Source organism: Heterocephalus glaber, unplaced genomic scaffold, assembly GCF_053883595.1.
Source record: "Heterocephalus glaber isolate CG9 unplaced genomic scaffold, H.glaber_assembly_v1.0 deba00001447, whole genome shotgun sequence".
In the NCBI taxonomy this organism is placed as follows: Eukaryota; Metazoa; Chordata; class Mammalia; order Rodentia; family Bathyergidae; genus Heterocephalus; species Heterocephalus glaber.
In genome coordinates this window covers 13372814-13391361 of record NW_028258299.1, presented here as the reverse complement: position 1 = coordinate 13391361, position 18548 = coordinate 13372814, and the positions used below count along the sequence as shown (strand labels likewise).

At 40.4% G+C, this 18548-nt stretch overlaps 1 long non-coding RNA gene and 1 pseudogene across 15 annotated transcripts in view; one reads left to right on the top strand and one right to left on the bottom strand.

Moving 5' to 3' along the window:
• Positions 1-18548, top strand: part of LOC101700290 (uncharacterized) — a 100445-nt gene that overhangs the window by 2078 nt on the left and 79819 nt on the right. The gene's annotated exons all lie outside the window — the stretch shown is intronic.
• LOC101700548 (glutamine synthetase pseudogene) lies at positions 12608-13871 on the bottom strand (annotated as a pseudogene).

Genomic DNA, 18548 nt, shown 5'->3' with positions numbered 1-18548 from the left:
GAAAGGTCAGCCTAATTGCAGGGTGGAGAATGGTTTATAAGGGAGAAAGAGTGAAAGTTGAGAACCCAATTAGGAGACAAAACCAGTTAGCCTTCCTAGGTAGCCATTTTGAAATGAATAGTCACACAGTCAATTTTATAACATTTTCCTCTCCTGAAAAGAAACCCTGTAGATATTAGCTGTTACTCTTCTGTCCCCACCCACTCCCACCCCAAGCAACTATGAATGAATGGATGAATGCAATTTTTTGTGTGTGTGGCATTGAAGATTGCCAAGAGCATGATGGATGAGTTGCTACATCCCAGGCCTTTTAAAACTAATTAATTAATTAATTTTGAGTTACGATCTCACTCACTTGACCAAGCTGGCCTTGAACTTGTGATCCTCTTGTTTTAGCCTCCCCAGGCTGCCTTAGCCTCCCCAGGATTACAGGCCTGTGTCACCATGGCTGGCTCCTTTGCCCATTTTTGAATTGAGATACTTATCTTTCATATTCTAGATCCAAATCCCTTATTACAAATATGATTTGCAAATATTGTGTCTCTCTGTTTCTCTCTCTCTCTCTCATAGTAGTACTGGGGATTGAACCTAGGCATTAACACAGCACTGAACTTAATCTCCAGTCATTTTTATTTTGAGACAAGATCTTACTGAGTTGCTCAGGCTGGCCTCACACTTGCAATCCCCCTGCCTCAGCCTCCCAAATATCTAGGATTACATGCCCAGAGATTCCCTTTCTTGATAGTGTTTTTTGAGACACAAAGATTTTTAATTTTGATGAAGTCCAGTTTATATATTATTTCTTTTACTGCTTGTGCTTTTGGTGTTATATCCAAGAAATCATTGCAAACTCCAAGGTCATGAAGCCCTTTGCTTATGTTTTCTTTTAAGAGTTTTACAGTCATAGATGTTTGATCTATTTTGGGTTCATTTTTGCATATGATGTAAGATAGGGTCTAATTTCACTTTGTGCATTTGACTATCCAGTTATCCCAGCAACATTAGTTGAAAAGACTTCTTTTCCAATTGAATCATCTCTGCACCTTTTTCAAACATTAAAAGGCATATGGATTTGCCTGGAATCCAATGCTATTCTCTGGAGAGGCTAGGTAGATAGATAGATAGATAGATAGATAGATAGATAGATAGATAGATAATTTTTATGCCTGTACCACATTGTCTTAATTACTATTCCTTTGTAATAAGTTTTAAAATCTAGTGTGAATCCTCCAACTTTCTTCTTTTTCAAGTTGTTTTGACCATCCTGAATCCCTTACAGTTATATGTATTTTAGACACAGCTTGTCAGTCTCTATAAGGAAGTCAACTGTGATGTTTGTAGGTACTATCTGGAATTTCTATATAAATTTGGCAAGTATTGGCACCTTAACAACATTTTGATCCATGAACACCAGATATTGTTCCATTTATTTAGATATTTAATTTTTTTTATTTCAACAATCTTTTATGGTTTTCAGATACAATCTTTTTTTTTTTCTAAATTTATTCCTAAATATTTTACTCCATTTGATGTTTTCATAAGTGGAGTTGTTTTCTTAATTTTATCTTTGGATTGTTTTTTGCAACTGTAGAAAACACAATACAATTTTATATATTGATATTTTAACTGCAAACTTACTGAATTTATTCTAAGGATTTTAGTGGATTCCTTAGGATTTATATGCAAGGGGATCTTATCTGTGGATAGTTTTACTTCTTTCTCTCCAATGTGGATTCCTTTTATTTATTTTTCTTGCCTAATCACCCTGGTTAGAACTTCTCATGTAATGTTGAGCAAGGATCGTGAGAGCAACATCCTTTGTCTTGCTCATGATTTTAGGGGGAAGTCTCCAGTCATTTACCATTGAATATGATGTCAGCTGTGTGCTTTTCACTGATACTCTTTTGGTTTGGGTCTAGATGGCCCCCAAAGTCTCATGCGGTCATAGGTAGCTTTTTCAGAGGTGGCTGAATTTAGAGTATGAGATGCTGAGATTAAGGACACAGGATTACTAAATCAATACACTGATTGGTTTGGCACCACCCCAATCCCAGTAGTTTAGATAAGATAAAGGGGGCAGAAAGGCACTGTTAAAGTCCCATGTTGCTTTTGCTGTTTTCTGCTGCCGTGAACTGTTGCCCCTCTGCCATGTGCCACCCTGCCTTGCCGATTATGGACTGACACCTCTACAAACTGTAAGCTAAATAAAGCCTTTCCCCTTTAACTTTGGGTGTCCGATATTTTGTCTCAGCAACAAGAAAAGTAAGACAGATACTCAACTCTACCAAGTTGAGAGAAATGCCTTTTATTCCTTTATTCTTTCTTTTAGTATTTTTATCATGAAAATCATTGGGTTTTGTTAGATGTGTTTGCTTCATCTATTAGGATCATTTTTTAAAAAAAAAAATCTATGGATATGGCATATTGCATTAATTGATTTTCAGATGCTAAACCAACTTTACGTTTTTGGGATAAATCCCACTTGGTCATGATGTATAATTCTTTATATATGCACTGGATTTAGTTTGCCAATATTTTAAATATAGTGATATATTGGTTAAAAAAAGAGCAATTCCTTTTGGAAGAATCTAGGTTCTGAGTATGTACTGCTAAACAGCAGGAACAACAAAATCAGTATGAACAATAGAATAAGCCAAAATATGGAAAAGGTAAGGATAGTTCTTTAGTCTGCCTGTCTTTTGGCAAGATAGTATATTGCCAAATGAAGAGTTCCATTGTACTTCACTTAAAAGTTAATGCCGTATTGTATTTTGCTTAGGGATATGATGTGACTGACATAATGACACTCTTACATTAGCTTATAGTTATTGCTCCAACAGCAATGGGTTGTCCTGAGCACCCATGACTAATGGGCAGACCTATCCCCTGGGCACTGCAAATTGGTTTCACTGTCTCCACTTTGGAAGGCCTTTCACTTGTAATAGATAACTCCAGCAGTTCACTGTATAAAGAAATTCGTGGTACTGAATTGGGACTGGCAAACCAGGAACTTTTCCTTGATTTATAAGGCATTAGACAACCAGTAGGTATTTTGAGTCAAGCAATGCCATGATTGAAGCTGTACTTTAATATTACACTGGCACTAAAATACTGGGAGATCAAATAAGCATCTATGAGGTGAGAATGAAAAGCTTGCAGAGGTTAGATGTATTCTTCAGGATTCAGCAGTTGGAGCTTATGATCAAGGCAAAGGAAACACTGCCAAACTTGAAGCCTAGGTGACCAAGGAAATGGTATTTCCAAAGTCAGGATTGGACCAGAGGGAAAGTGATGACTTTGGCATTAAAGGAGTTGGGAATTAACTCAGAAAGTTCCTCCAGACTTCCACAATCACATCACATGTATACTGTTGGAAACAAAACAGTTAAAGCTGATCAGCATTCATAAAAAATACTGGGGCTATTTAATCTGGAAAATAAAAATATATTACAAAAAAGAGAAAGATCAAAAGACACATTTATTTCTCTGTTATGGCTTGTGTTTAGATGGCCCCCCAAAGCCTCAAGTGGTTATAGGTGGGGCTTTTTCAAAGGTGGCTGAGTCTAGAGTGTGTGACTCTGGGATTGATTCATGGTGCAATGTTAGGATCAAGGGCACTAGGATTAAGGGTGTGAGTGCTACCTGGCCTAAGTAGCCTGGATAAGATATAAGGGACAGAAACAGGTGTGTTCATTCCTTGCTTATTTTACTACCTTCTGCCTGCCATGAGTGGTTTCTCCGTTGCAATGCCTGTCTACCATGCCACCCTGCCTTGAAGCCAGCCAATTATGGGCCGAAACTTCTACAAACTGTGAGATAAATAAACCTTTCCTGCTTTAACTTTGGTTGTCATGTATTTTGTCTCAGTAGCAAGAAAATAACTAAGACATTTTCTGATGACCTACTTCCTGGCCTTTAAATAACTCTTCATGGTCACCTACATATGACATTTATGCCAGTTGAGGAAAGCAAAGCTCATCCTGAGAGAAGTTCCCCAAGCACATACTGTCCATTTGTGCCCCTGCTTTGCCTCATTTTCATCTCCCTCAATAGATGGTTCCATTTCCCAATCTTCCACATTGGTTTTTATTTGCCTGACTTTAATAACTTTTTACTCCCCTTTCTGTCTGTTGAACACCTTTCTCTATGGGCTCTGAGCATGCTCAGACTGTGTGTTAGTTAGCTTCTCATTGCTGTGACAAAATCCTGAGAAAGTACACTTACAAGGAGGGATGGTTTCTTTTGGCTCCCATTGTCAGAGATTGCAGCCCATGGTCAACGGGCTCCATTGCTTTTGGGCCTTGTGGTGAGGCAAATCATCGTGGTGGGGAGCAGAGTTGCCTTGGCTTCACTGGGAAGCAAAGAGGGAGAGGGGATTGCACCAGGGTTCCAGCATTCCCTTCAAGAGCTTGCCCTTAAGGACCTAACTTTCTACCATTAGGCTCTGCCTCCTGAGGGTTCCACCACTTCCCAGTTGCACCAAAGGCTGGAAGCCAAGCCTTCAATACATGGCCTGTGGGGAACATTTAAGAGCCAAGCTCACATTCCAGCCCATGATTTCCTCTGCCACTCTAGCCTCCAGAACCTCCTGCTCAGGTTGACCCCAGAATCTCTGCCAGGATAGAGATTTGAGTAGTTTATCTTAATTACATCATCAGGTTTAGCTTCTTGAAAGCAACATTTTTTTTTTTTTTTTTGAGATAGGGTGTCACTATGTAGTGCAGGCTTCTTGCTATGTAGTGCAAGCTGCCTTAAACTTACTATATGACCCAGACTGGCCTCAAACTCATGGCGATCCTCTTGCCTCAGCCTCTCAGATGCTGGGATTACAGGCATGAGGCACCATACACAGCTCCAAAGCCACATTTTTGTAAGGAATGTGTAGTCATAATGTTACAGCTTGCAGTTCTCTTCCCTACTCTATAACTGACTGAAAATTCTAGTAAGGAATATGTTTACCTTGATAGCAGCTGAAATCTAATTGCTGAAATAGTAAGATGGACTATTCTATATTTAGCTAAAAAATCAGGGTCCGAGGCTTTTAGTTCCCTCTGAAACCAGGAGGACCTAGCCCTGAGGGTTCAGCTTAATTCTAACATTATTTAGAAGTCTGTTTCACTTCCCTGATGTTGAGTCACCAGACTAGATTAATTTTCCAGGGTGTTGTACTAATTATAGGTTGGTGGAGCTAATGGACTAAATCAAATGGCAACAAGTGAAAAAGTAGCGTGGCCCTCTGCATTCTTCTGCTCCAATGGAGAGCTATTTATAACCTCACAATTGTATGGTAACTATTAATTAGTAAGCATTGCAATGACCCTCAATTTTCAAAGGTGTCTACCCTCATTTTCTAGTTAATCTCTCCCATTTCTTACTGCGTTCATTTTATATGAAGGGCGGAGCTGATGAATTGCTTGCCTGAAGTCATGTCTGTGGTGAAGCCAAAATTACACTTTAAATGGTATGAATAATAGAAATAAAATATTTGTGAAGTGCTTCACAGTTTTCAAAGGACTTCCCCCTTCATTATTTCATTTACACTTACTAAATGCTCTAAGAAGGTTTCCTGTCGGTTAAAGACAGAAGAGAGGAGGGTTCAATTCACAGCTGTCTCAGTAAAATCAGAACCGAGGAAGTAAGGAACACACTTTCTTGCTCAGGAGTCTGGAGATCTGAATTGTGGAATCTTTTATCCAGTTTTCTTGGCCTTTGAGGATCTACAGAACAAACGTCAGTTTAAGAAAGTTGAGTTAAGCCAAAGATTGTTCTTGCTAGAATATTGGAATAAAATCTTCAAAAAGCTGAGCTGGATCTAGTGATCATTGTGGACCTGTATTGCAGTACATTATTAAATCATTTCTTTTCTTTTCCTTTGGATACTGGGGATTGAACCTAGGGAGTGCTGAGCGCATCCCCATCCCTTTTTATGTTTTTATTTTGAGACAAGTTTTCCCTAAATTGCTCAGGTTGGCCCTTAACTTACGATCCTTTGGCCTCAGCTTGGAGTGGCTGGGATTACAGGCTTTGCAATATAACATTTCTACTTACTTTTTCTCACTCAGTACCTGGACCTTTCTTGTTCCTCTTAAGTCCAGTGTTTATACACTACATCTAAAACCTTCTCTATCCCACAAAGAATTGCATAGTTGGAGGAGTTCTTAAAGGTCATGGAATCTAGTATCACCCCTCACAAATGAAGAAATTGAGGCTCGAGGAGGAGTTAGTTTTTAAGTCGAAGCTAGTAACAGAACTGGGTAGAACCTTGTGCCTGGGTAGAAAAGGAACTTGGGTGATGGCAGTCAGACTGTCATTGTAGCAGTGTTTGTCCCAGCGCAGCTCCTGAATTAACTGTGGAGAGGGCAGTTCCCTAAATGTGTTCATAAGATCTCTTCGTCATAAGGTTTGTGGTCATATGACTTTGCTTACTTGGGAATTCTTGATGCAAATTAGAAGATTGGAGACTCTGAAAAGTCCCTTGGGAAAGAATTTGTGTGACCAAGAATTTCTCAAATCATTTCATCATTTTTTCATCCTTTAAAAAAACATTCTAATAACAGCCTATGTAATGAATGTTTCTTGGTGATAATGACACATTGATGAACAAATAAATGGTACCTGTTGAGATGGGGTCATCACAAGCTAGGTTCTTAGGTGCATGTTATTTTTTCTTCACAAGATCTTAGGCATGGATGTTGCTATTCCTACTCACAGATGGCCTCAGGACTCTGGTTGCATGTAACAGAAATTGAATTCAAACTTTCTTAAGGGAAAAGGAGTATTGATTGGGTCATATAACTGAGAAGCTTGGAAGATTGAAATGAATAATGTTCTTTTTTCCATCCTGCTTCAATTTTTACTAAATCTATTCATTCCTTTTATAGTCAAATGTACACAGTTTCGGTTCACACGCCACTCCCCCACCACCACTCTGCAACCTGAGGGGAAGGTAGCCAGCCCTACCTAGCAAAATCCTGGAGAGAACCTCTGATTGCCCAGCATAGCCAGGCCCTCCACTGTTCATATCTATGACAAGGAGAATGGGCGCCATGATTTGTTTATCCTGAATCTCATGCCCTCTCCTGTAGACAAGGGAGATATCCTTTTCTGAAAACCAACAAGGGGCTCAGACAACATAATAGAATGCAATTTAAGTAATTATTTCAGATCAAATAGTAAGTGGCAGAACTGAGTCCATTTGACTTTTCTCCATAGTTTATGGATTCAATAAGCTACTCTTCACCCTTAAAGAAGAGTAGTCTGATAGGATAGACAAAATCCCCTGTAAAAGGATGGGTGGAGTGTTCAAGTACCATTGGCACCCAGAGAGACAGAGTGCAGTTTTTGCTGTTTATATAATTTTATGATGTGGCTTCTGTCACCCTCCTTTTCTTCCTTGTGACCTTCTGTAGTTTCCTGGTGTCCTGCTGACTCATGATAGGGAAGCCTCCTTCTTCCCTACATGGTACAGGCCCATGACTTCTAGTCCCAATTGGCTGTTTGGGCCCTGAAAGTGCAATTTTCTCCTTGTGTTTCCTCCTGATTCTCACTAGGAGAATTCTAGAACCCTGGTGTTATATGTAGATATCCCCCAAAGTCTCATGTGCTCATAGGTGGGGCTTTGGGAAGGTGATGAGATCGTGCGGCTGGTATAGCTGGCTTGATGTTAGGAGGTAGGATCTGGTCAGAAGAGATGGGTAACTGGGGCATAGCCTGGTTCTATTTCTTCCATGCTCCTCTCTTGATCTCTGTCTCTGCTTCCTGCCTCCATGCCATGGACTGTTTATCCTCTGTGATGCCCCTTTGCCATGCCACCCTGCCTTGGAGCTGGCTGACTACGGACTGAAACTTCTACAAATGTGAGCCGAAACAAAAGTTTTCTCCTTTAAGTTGTTGATGTTGAGGATTGTGTCCTCAGTGATGAGAACGTGACTAAGGCACATGGCAGACACAGGAGTCTGACTTGCCAGAGAGAGAACCAGCCCACACCAAAGGGCCTTCTTCTGCCTAGTGGACACCAGCCCAGCCCAAGGGGTAAACAGCTTTTCTTAATCTCCTTGAAACCCAGACAAACTTTGAAAAAAGGAAAGGTGTTCCTGAACATTTGGAATCAAACTGAGAGTTCCTAGTTGGTTGGCAGATGTAGGTGTGGATGCTACATCCATCAGCATGCAGTTTGTGTCCAATTTATCCAAGTTAAAAGTCTGTGTGCTTTTAAATTGCTGCAGAGGGGTAAGTGTTCAAAGCTTTGCAAATTTACACTGCAATTAATTTTTCAAGGTCCATGTAACTGCAGTGCTGTCAAGTCTTCCTTAAAAACATGGCATGATGGGCTGTGATAAATTGTACATTTTTGCAAATGTCATCACTCATAGCATTGTGAGACTTAAAGAGAACGAAGTGTGAAAACCACCCGTGCTCAGCATGTCACTTGCTTTTCCTCTTATTCTCTCTTGGTTCTTTAGTGCAGTGGGACCCAGAGCAGATGAAACGGCTATGTATGTAGGGTAGGAATGACCTTGGTTATAAATTACAGAACAGTCAACGTAAGAACTTGAAAAAAACTAGAGTTTTCCCCCTCACAGAACAGCAAGTCCGATGTTGGAAACTGCTGAGTCATGTGTTAGTATGGGGCCCACTGAACTCATGGCCAGTAGCTCTTCAATCCTCTGCTTTTTCTTCATGTCTGTTGCCTCATGATTTCAAAATAGCTACTGAGCTCTAGACATCCTAGTCATGTCTGAGACGGGAGATGGACAAGAGGTCCATATTTTTAATCACGCTTTTCCAGACCACTCTCTATTCCTTAGCACTTCTTAGATCTCATTGACAGCTTACCCACATGGAACATTGAGAAAATGAGTGTTTAGCTTTCCAGCCTTTATGATAAGGCAGAGAGGGGACAAAGGGAGGTTAAAAAAAGGTGTTGGGTCAGCTAACTTGTAATGTTATGATGCAGAAGCTTTCAGCATGACCCATAGTTGTTCTGAAGACCTGGAGGAGGGATTTGGGGGTCAATGAGCAAGAATCAACTTTACTCTCTCCTCACTGTCTGACTAAAGGCCTGGTTTGTCACAGTTGGCCCCCATCTGGGACTTTGTATAGTCAGTGAGGTAAGGGAGGGAATGTATGCTGTCTAGTGGGGCCAGTTGTAAAACTTGTAGGAATTTTGTAAGCCAGCTTGTAAACACAGCCAGGGGGCCGGGGATTTAGCTCAGTGGTTTCGCCGCCTGCTGTGCAAGTGCAAGAACCTGAGTTCGATCCCAGGTACCAAAACAAAAAACAACAACAACAACAACAAAAACACAGCCAGTATGAAATTGAATTATATGAGCTTATACTTAAAGTACACACATTCAGAAAAATAATGCATTCTGAAAATCCATCACTTCCTAGTATTTTACCACTTTTTACTTCTAACCATGAGACAGATGAGAAGCATCTGATTCTTCCCCTTTTTCTTGTTCTGGCCACAACAAGGGGGAGTGTGGCTTGGCCACACCCCTCCCTCTCTCTTCCCTATAGGCTCCCTCACTACCCTTCAACCTCCCCTTCAATGGACTAAGACCTCTTGCCTTGTTGTGCTCCCTGGTTATTTAGTGGTCACCCTCTCACGTCCACTCTAACAGAAGCGCAGCTCAGCTGTCAGCCATGGTGCCTCTCCCCTGCTCCTGTCATTTCAGACTGTGCTGCCTCTTTGGAAAAGGAGGGGCACCCTAACATGGTTAAGATCAAGGGGGAAGATATTACTAACATTCAGAATATCTCCAATCCCCATTAAGCTGTGTTGAACACAGCCAGCCCTCCTGAAGATTCCCATTTTATCTCTGCCATTTTCCCCGGAGATGTGACAGCTGTCTATCAAACAGCTCCAATCTCCCATTTCCACTTGGACCAATCACAGGCCTGCAGCTGCTATATAAGCAGCACTCCCCTCACACCTCTTGGTAGACTTCCTCTGGTGTACTGTTAAAGACTTACTCTGATGAACCTATAAATCTGCTTGTGATTTAGAGTGGTTACTTTAGAAGACAGAGCAATAAATACTTGGGACTGTACCTGAGGAGCTCCAGGGACCAGCAGCCAATGTCAGTCAGTGACAGAGACCAGTCCTGCATAGAGTCTCCCTCTGGTACCCAGCACAAGCTGGTGAATGGCAGCAGCCAGCAGCAGCCGAGATCAGCAGCCAACGGTGTCAACTGTTGGATTTGAGCACTAACTGGTGTTGATGGATGGCATCAGGGCTGCTAGCAGAGTTGTATTTTGCTTATTTATGATTTCTATCTGGAATTGAGCAAAAGAACCCTCAACTAACTGGCAACAACCATGCTTTGAGGTTATTCATGTCTACTGTAAGTATTTTTAAAATGTGCTACTGTGCATTCATCTCTGTGTTTAGCAACAGAAGACTGATAGTTTCAAATTGGCCACTAAAGTATTCACACCACAGAAAATGGTAGATGCTACCAATCTGTTTGCTTGTTTGAGAGTCAGTTGGGAAACACTACCACACCCCTGCGCTGGTACGTGGAAAACAGTGTCTTGTAGAGAGGATGAAAATATGTGTACATTTGGGGCAAGAAGATAAGCTTTTTCAAAATAACCAGCAGATCCCTGCCAGATTAAAAAAAAACCGACAAAGAAATGATTCCTTGTGTTTTACCCTTGTGTTTTTTCCCAGTAGAAATTCTTCCTTTTTGCATAGATTAAGGAGCAGTGTATGTTCTCCAGCTCCTTTTACTTAAGAGTCATTGTCAAATAGCCCTGTTCTACTTCATAGCCACTATCATTAATAAACATCCATTGCATATCTGCTGTAGGTTAGGTTCTAAGTGTAAATAGTGACATAAAATAAGGTCTCCATTCTTGAGCCTATTCACAGAAAAAAAAATAAATGGGAGCAGTCTATTCTATGTGCTCCATACTATCTCTTCACAGTACTTATCTTGGGTCAACCTGTGCTCCTGCTCTTTCCATGTGCTCTCTTTCCCTAGGTGATGTCACCCAATTCCCCAATTCCATGGCTTTAAATACCTCTTCCCTCGGACCTAGACTTGATACTCAGCTGCATGCTTACCATTGCCTTTGAGTTCTAAAAGTCACCTCAAACTTAGTATGTCTAATACAGAACTCTTGATTTCTGCATGCCATTCCCTGCCTAGCTTTTCTTTCTGTACCCTTTCTTGTATCAGGGAATAGAATCTCTCTACTCTCTCTGGTGCTTATCATTCTTGATATTTCCATTCTTCCTCACCAACCCTCCATCTCCCAAACAATATCTAATCCAACAGCAGTCTCAATTCTACCTCCACAACCTATCCTGAGCCCAAAGACACCCTATTTCTCTATTGACATATCTAGAATGCAAGATAATACCTGAACAACTTCAATGACCTTTCTTTATTTTTCTTTAATAAACTAATTTATTAATTTGCTGTACTGGGAATTGAACCTAAGGACTTGTGCATGGTAGGCAAATGGTCTACCATTAAGTTACATCCTTAGCCATTTAAAATTATTTTTTAAAATTTTGAGACAGTGTCTCACTAAGTCACCCAGGCTGGCCTTGAACGTGTGATCCTACTGCCTCAGCCTCCTGAGTAGCTGGGATGACAGGTGTGTGCCACCATGCCCAATTTCAATTAATTTTCTAATTAGTTTCCCAGCTACCATTAATTCTCCACAAAAAATCAGAATAATCTTTGGAAAAATGTCAATCAATTAATTCATGAACGTAGAGGCAAAAATAGTCAACAAAATATTAGCAATTTGAATCTGACAATGTGTTTAAATATATATATTTATATTATATATATATATATAATGACCAAAGGAAGTTTATTTCAGAGATGAAAGGGTGGTTCAATATTTAAAAATCATGCAATATTATCCACAATAACAGGCTAAAGAAGAAAATTCACTTTGTCATAAGAAGGAAAAGAAACATTTGACAATATTCAATATCCATTTGTAAAAACTTTCAGAAAAGTGGGAAAAGAGAGAAATTAAGCAACTTTATAAAGGGAACATACAAAAAACCCCTCAAAATACATCTACAGGTAACATTATATTAAAAAGTGAAAGACTAAATGTTTTTCCCTCAAGTTCAGAAAAAAGCAAGGATACCTCCACTTACTATTCTTATTCAACACAGTACTAAAGAGTTTAGCCAGTACCAGGAACAAAGAACGTAAATGGTATGTAGATTGGAAAGGCAGAATCAATTTGTACTGATTTATGAATATGTGCTGCTGAAGTGAGCACTTATCCTGATTTATAGACAACACAATTGTCTATGTAGACAACTTGAAGGCATCTACCAAAAAAGCCTAACAAAACAAAAGCCTCCTGTACCTAATAAGTCCCACAGGGACACACAGTAGAAGATGAGCACACACACAAATCTATATACTAAAAAGGAATATATAGAAACTGAAGGCCAGGGATTTAGCTCAGTGGTTTTGCTGCCTGCTACGCAAGTGTAAGGACCTGAGTTTGATCCCTGGTACTAAAAAAAAAAAAAAAGCTGAGAAACTGAAAACACAACACCATTTATTTATTTATTTATTTATTTATTTATTTATTTATTTATTTGTTGAGGAATAAAAAGACCTTGCTATTACACCCTTTGAGTTACAATGAGGACAAGTAGGACAACTGAAAGATGGGGAAGAGCTGGAGGAAGGCACAGAACTAGGAGGGGCTCGACAGCTGCAAGTCTAGTCCACTTAGTTTTTGTGCTGGAAGGGCTCATCGCCAGTCTCACTGAGAAGACATGTGCGGAGGAGGGCTTCTGTCACAGCAAAGGGGTCACAATTGGCAGAAGGGCGACAGCCTTCAAAGTAACCCTTCTCCTGGCCAACAGTCCGAGGAATGTGGATGCTGGCGCTACGGTTGGCTACACCAGCAGAAAAGTTGTTGGTGTTGGAGGTTTCATGGAATCCAGTTAGGCGCTGGGCATTGTCCAGGACCCCTTGGGATCATAGGCACGAATGTGGTACTGGTGCCGCTTGCTTAGTTTCTCGATGGCCTCCTCAATGTACTTCAGACCATTCTCTTCCCGCATGACTTTCGTGCTAAAGTTGGTGCAGCAGCCAGCACCATTCCAGTTCCCTGGAATGGGCTTAGGATCAAAGGTTGCTATCACTCCAAAGTCTTCACATACATGATGCAAGATGAAACTGGCCACCCACAGATGGTCTCACACGGAGATTCCTTCACAGAGTCCTACTTGGAATTCCCACTGGGCAGGCATGACGTCAGCGTTTGTCCCTGTAATCTTGACTCCTGCGTACAACCAGGCCCAATAATGAGCCTCCACAATATCTCTGCCAAAGGCTTTGTCTGCTCCCACGCCACAGTAATATGGACCTTGGGGGCCAGGAAAGCTGTTGGAAGGCCAACCAAAGAGGTGGCCATCAGTCCCCATCAGAGTATATTCCTGCTCCATTCCGAACCAGGGGTGCTGGTTGCACACCATTTCCATTATCCATTTACAGGTGTGTCTTAAATTTGTCTCTGCAGGCTTCCGGTTATACTTGAAAACTTCACAGAACACTGGTTTATTGATGTCTTTGCGGAAGGGGTCCCAAAACATGGCAACAGGGATAAGGTACATGTCACTGTTGGAGCCTTCAGACTGGAAAGTGCTAGACCTATCAAAATTCCACTCAGGCAACTCTTCTACACACTTGGGCTCACAGTCCAGGGTGCGGGTCTTGCAGCGCAGTCCTTCTCCAGTACCATCAATCCAGATATACATGGCTTGGACTTTGTCGCCCTGAGGCTGGCACATGTATACCTGCTTGATGCCTTTGTTCAAGTGGGATCTTGCTGAGGTGGCCATGGTGGAAGATGTTCCGGGCGGTGAGCAGAAGCACAGCAGCTGCGAGAACGAGGTAAGCGGAGTGAGGCTGATGTTTTACTCACAAGCCCTGCGCTTCTCTCATTCTCTGCTCTGCAGGCTCACGACACCATTTAAATAGCTCCAAAGAAAACAGAATACTTAAGCATAAGTTTAACAAAACATATATGACCCCAAAATTGTAAAACATAGATGAAAGAAATAAAAGAAAATCTAAGTAAATATACCATGTTTATTTATCAAAAAATTCAACATAGCAAAGATATTAATTCTTTTCAAATTTATCTAGAGGTTTAATACAATTCCTATCAAAATCCCAGCAAGATTGCTGTGTAGATTAGAGATGCTTATTCTGAATGAATACAGTGAGATAAAAGATCTAAAATAGTGCAAACAAGTTTGAAAAGAAGAATATCATGGAAGGAATCACCTCACTTAATAGCAAGTTTACTATATGACTATAGTAATCAGGACAGTGTGGTGCTGGCAGACAGATAGACTCATGGGTCAATAGAGCAGAATGAAAAACCCAGAATGAGACTCATACAGCTATGTTCAAATGATTTTTGACAAAGATACAAAAGCAATTATGTGGAGGAAGCCAATCTTCCCAACAAGCAGTACTAGTACAACTGGACACCCACAGAGGAACCACCACCACCACAACAAAATCCTTGGCCTAATGTTTACAGAGTTAACTCAAAAGTAGAGTGAATATTTAAATGAAAACATAAAACAATGTTTTTAGAAAAAACAGAAAAATCTTAGAGACCTCTGACACAGTGAAAATGTCTTAGACTTGACACCAAAAGCACTTTACAAAAAGAAAGAATGATAAATTGGACCTCATCAAAATTAAAAATGTTTACTCTGTAAAAGACCCTGTATGGAAGGTGAAAACTTGTAGAATGGGAGAAAATATTTATAAACCAGCTGTCTGACAAATGGCTTGTATCTAGAATACAGAAGATTCCTTAAAATTCAACAGTAAAAATAAACATTCTAATTAGGAAATAGGCAAAAGATGTGGAGATATTTTACCAAAAAAGAATATGCAAGCCAGATATGGTGGCACATGCCTGTAACCCCAGCATTCAAGAGGTTAATGCAGGAGGATTGCAAGTTCAAGGGCAGCCTGGGGTATACAGCAAGACCTTGTCTCAAAAAACAAAAACAGAAAAACCAAACAAGAAAACCCTCAAGAAACAAAAACCTCCCTCCAAAAAGAATAGTAACAACAACAACAAACTCAAAACCACCCAAACATAAAGTATGTGAAGATGGCAAATAAGTACATGAAAAGATGTTCAACATTATTAACCATTAGAGTAATGCATATGAAATCCATAGACCCCCACACAACCCTCCCATCCACAAATCAGCTGTCACTATATACCTCACAAAATGGCTAAAATGAAAACATTGCTAACATCAAATGTTGGTGAGGGGGCAGAAAAACTAATGACTAATAACACATTGCTGGGGGGAATGTAAAATGATACAACCACCCTGGAAAACTGCAGTTTCTTTTCAAGCTAAAAATGCACTCACCATACAATGCAGCAGTTATACTCCTGGGTGTTTATTTCAGAGAAATAGAAACGTATGTTCATATAAAAATCTGCACATGAATGTTCATATTATTTATATTAGTTCCAAACTAGAAACAACCTAGACATGCTTGAGTAAGGGAATAGTTAGTTAAACATTGGCACATCCATACCATGAGATACTACTCAGTAATTGATAGAAGCAACAAGTTTGATGGATTGCAAGGAAATTCTGCTGATTAAAAAAAGCAGTTTCAGAAGACAAGAATTGTATGATTTCATTTGTGCACTGTTCTTAGAATGCTGTAATTATAGAGATGGGAAACAATTGGTGGTTTCTAGGGGTTGGGATTTAGGGGAAGAGGGTCAAAGTGACTGCAAACGGTAGCACAGTAGAGCCTTGCAGCGATGGAACAGTTGGCAGCTTGATTGTGGTGGTGATTATGGGAAGGTACACATGTTATACAATTGCTAAGAACTACACACACACACACACACACACACTGCAAATGAGCACATACGTGACTGGAGAGGTCTGAATAACTCAGAGGATCATAGCGATGTCACTTCCATGCTACTGATATTATACTATGGTTATATAAACTGCTATCATTGGGGAGGAGGGTAGAGGGTTTATAAGACCAGTCTATACATTTTTTGAAACTTCCTGTGAATCTATAAATAAAAAAGCTTAAAAATATAAATCAGATTATATTTGATCTCTTTAAATCACATTGTGCTTCAAATAGAAGAAAATCCAAGTTCTTTACCTTAGGTTCTCTGCTCCTTACCTGTTTCTCTGACCTCATCACACTCTTCATCTTATTCCTTAAGCTGAGGCCACACAGTCTCTCCCCTGGCCGGCCTTGTGCTCTGGCCCACCATGGAGATGTCACACTGCTGGTTTGCATCCTTCATCCATGCATCCTATCATCATTCAGGATCTCTTCAATGCCCCCTCTTCAGAGAAGCTTCCCTTCAGCCCTTATCTAAAGCATTCTCCTCCACTCTTACTCCAGGTCACTCCTTAGTTCATTGCCTCCCAAGCATCTACCAGTATCTGAATGTAACTTTTTTGCTTTGGTTTATCAGCTGGTTCCCAGTAGGGTCTAAACTCTTAGAACTGGGACTCTGCTGTCTAACCCATGGCCTTGTCTCCAGTGGGTTAGACAGGCTCAGTGCTGGGTCTCAAGGTCCCCTACACTTCAACAATCCCCTCCCTCCCCTAGGTTCTTCCTCCCATTTTAATGTCTATAATAAAATTGGACAGACAGAAGTGAAAAGATCACCTTTGTTCCTGGCAGGGGTTAGGATAGACGTGTATCTTCGGTGATGCTCATCGGTGAACCTGGCAGCCTTACCCAATGTGTGCCAAGCAGCTCTCAACTGGATTAACCTCTCCTCCAAGGCCTTGAACATAGATGCACGCTAAATATTCTGTGAATGAAAGAGGGGAGGAGGAAAGGCTTTGATGAATTCCTGAGTTCCCATTCAGATGGGTGTTTCAGAAAAAGGCACAAAGTAGAACTGCTGGTTTAAGTTATGGGATTCAGTGAAGAACCTGGTGAGGGGGCTGGAGACCCAGCTAAGAGACCACCTTCAGAGAATCTCAAAGACCAGACCAAAGCATTGAGAATCTGTCCAAGGTAAAGTTGGAAAGGACTATACATCTTTTTATCCACCTCCATCTGCTCATTTGCTCAGGTGCTATTTTTATTATTCGGGGGAGGTGTGAATGATTGCGTTTTCCATGACTAAGCTTACTTTCAGTACTCGACACAGGTACAGTGTGAAGAAATCCATCAGCCTTAATGGAGTTTATGTCCTACTACAGCTCTCTTGTCTCAAAAATAATAAAACCACACCCATCATGACTACTTGTCAGTTACAACAAGGTGCCAGATCAATCAGAAGTGAAATTTTAAAAAAGGGTAACTCATGAGTTTTAAACTACCACCACCAGCATTTCCTTTAAGGAAAAATGAAAGTCTGAGATAGGCTGGCCATTAGTTATGAATAAGAGACAAAAAAGGTACTTGTCAGCATTATAGAAGAAAGCACAAGAATATGGGTTATACCAAATTATGAAGAAAAACAACACGATTGACTCCAGCAACCCTGACAAAGAAAACTGTTAGGAGAAATGAAATGTTATTTCTCCCCTGAACCACTTCCATCAAATTATCATGTTGATTCAATACTGTTCAACACATGGGATCCAACTTTCTCTTGATGGTTTCCCCATTATTTCTCCAGCTGTATGTGAGATCTGATACAACATAGTGAGTATTGCTGTTTAAAACATTTTATTACACTAAAAGACACATTGCCAGGTTAATCCTTCTCAAAATACTCCTCCCTCATTTCCAACACACTTATCCCATCCTCCCTGTCACTTTCTGAAGCAGTTCTAGAAGTTCTCTTTCTTTCCTTTTTGTCCTAGAAACTAGTTTGTATTCATTCAAAAAATAAATAAAAATTTAAAAAGTTGTTTTACCAACTGTAGTTTCAGAAATCAGAGTAGACATTTCTTATTTCAAAGTCCTACTTTCAGAGTGAAAATAAGAAATTCTGAAGTCCATCTTCGGATTCTTTTGGGATTCACTCTGATTAAACAACATTTTTAGTTGAGAGAAGTGTTTCTTTGTTTGCACTCTTTGAGGCACAAATGGGTATTGATTGGCCAGATGTTGGTGTTCTGAAATCAACTCAGGGCTCTTGCCTTTGGAACTAGACATCGTGATTTAGGTCTGTAGAACTTAGTCTTTTTCTCTGGTATCATCAGGCTGAGTTTACTTGTAGGAGTGGTAGAAATGCTCTTCAATGCTAATAGAGAGCTTCTACTTTTACCATGTTTAACTGTTCTGTTGCATGTTTTACACGTAATCAATAGTACACTTTTGGAGTCCTTGTACTTTTTCACAATTTTTGCTCTTTAAAGCAGCATATAGCTGGGCATGTTGGCGCACACCTGTAATCCTAGTACTTGGGAGCTGAGACAGGAGGATCAATGAAAATTCAAGGCCAGCCTGGGCTACATAGTGAGTTCAAGGCCAGCCCGAACTACAGAGTGACACCTTGTCTCAAAAAACCCAACAGAACAAAACAACTGAGCTTGGTTTCTAGCTTCTCGATTA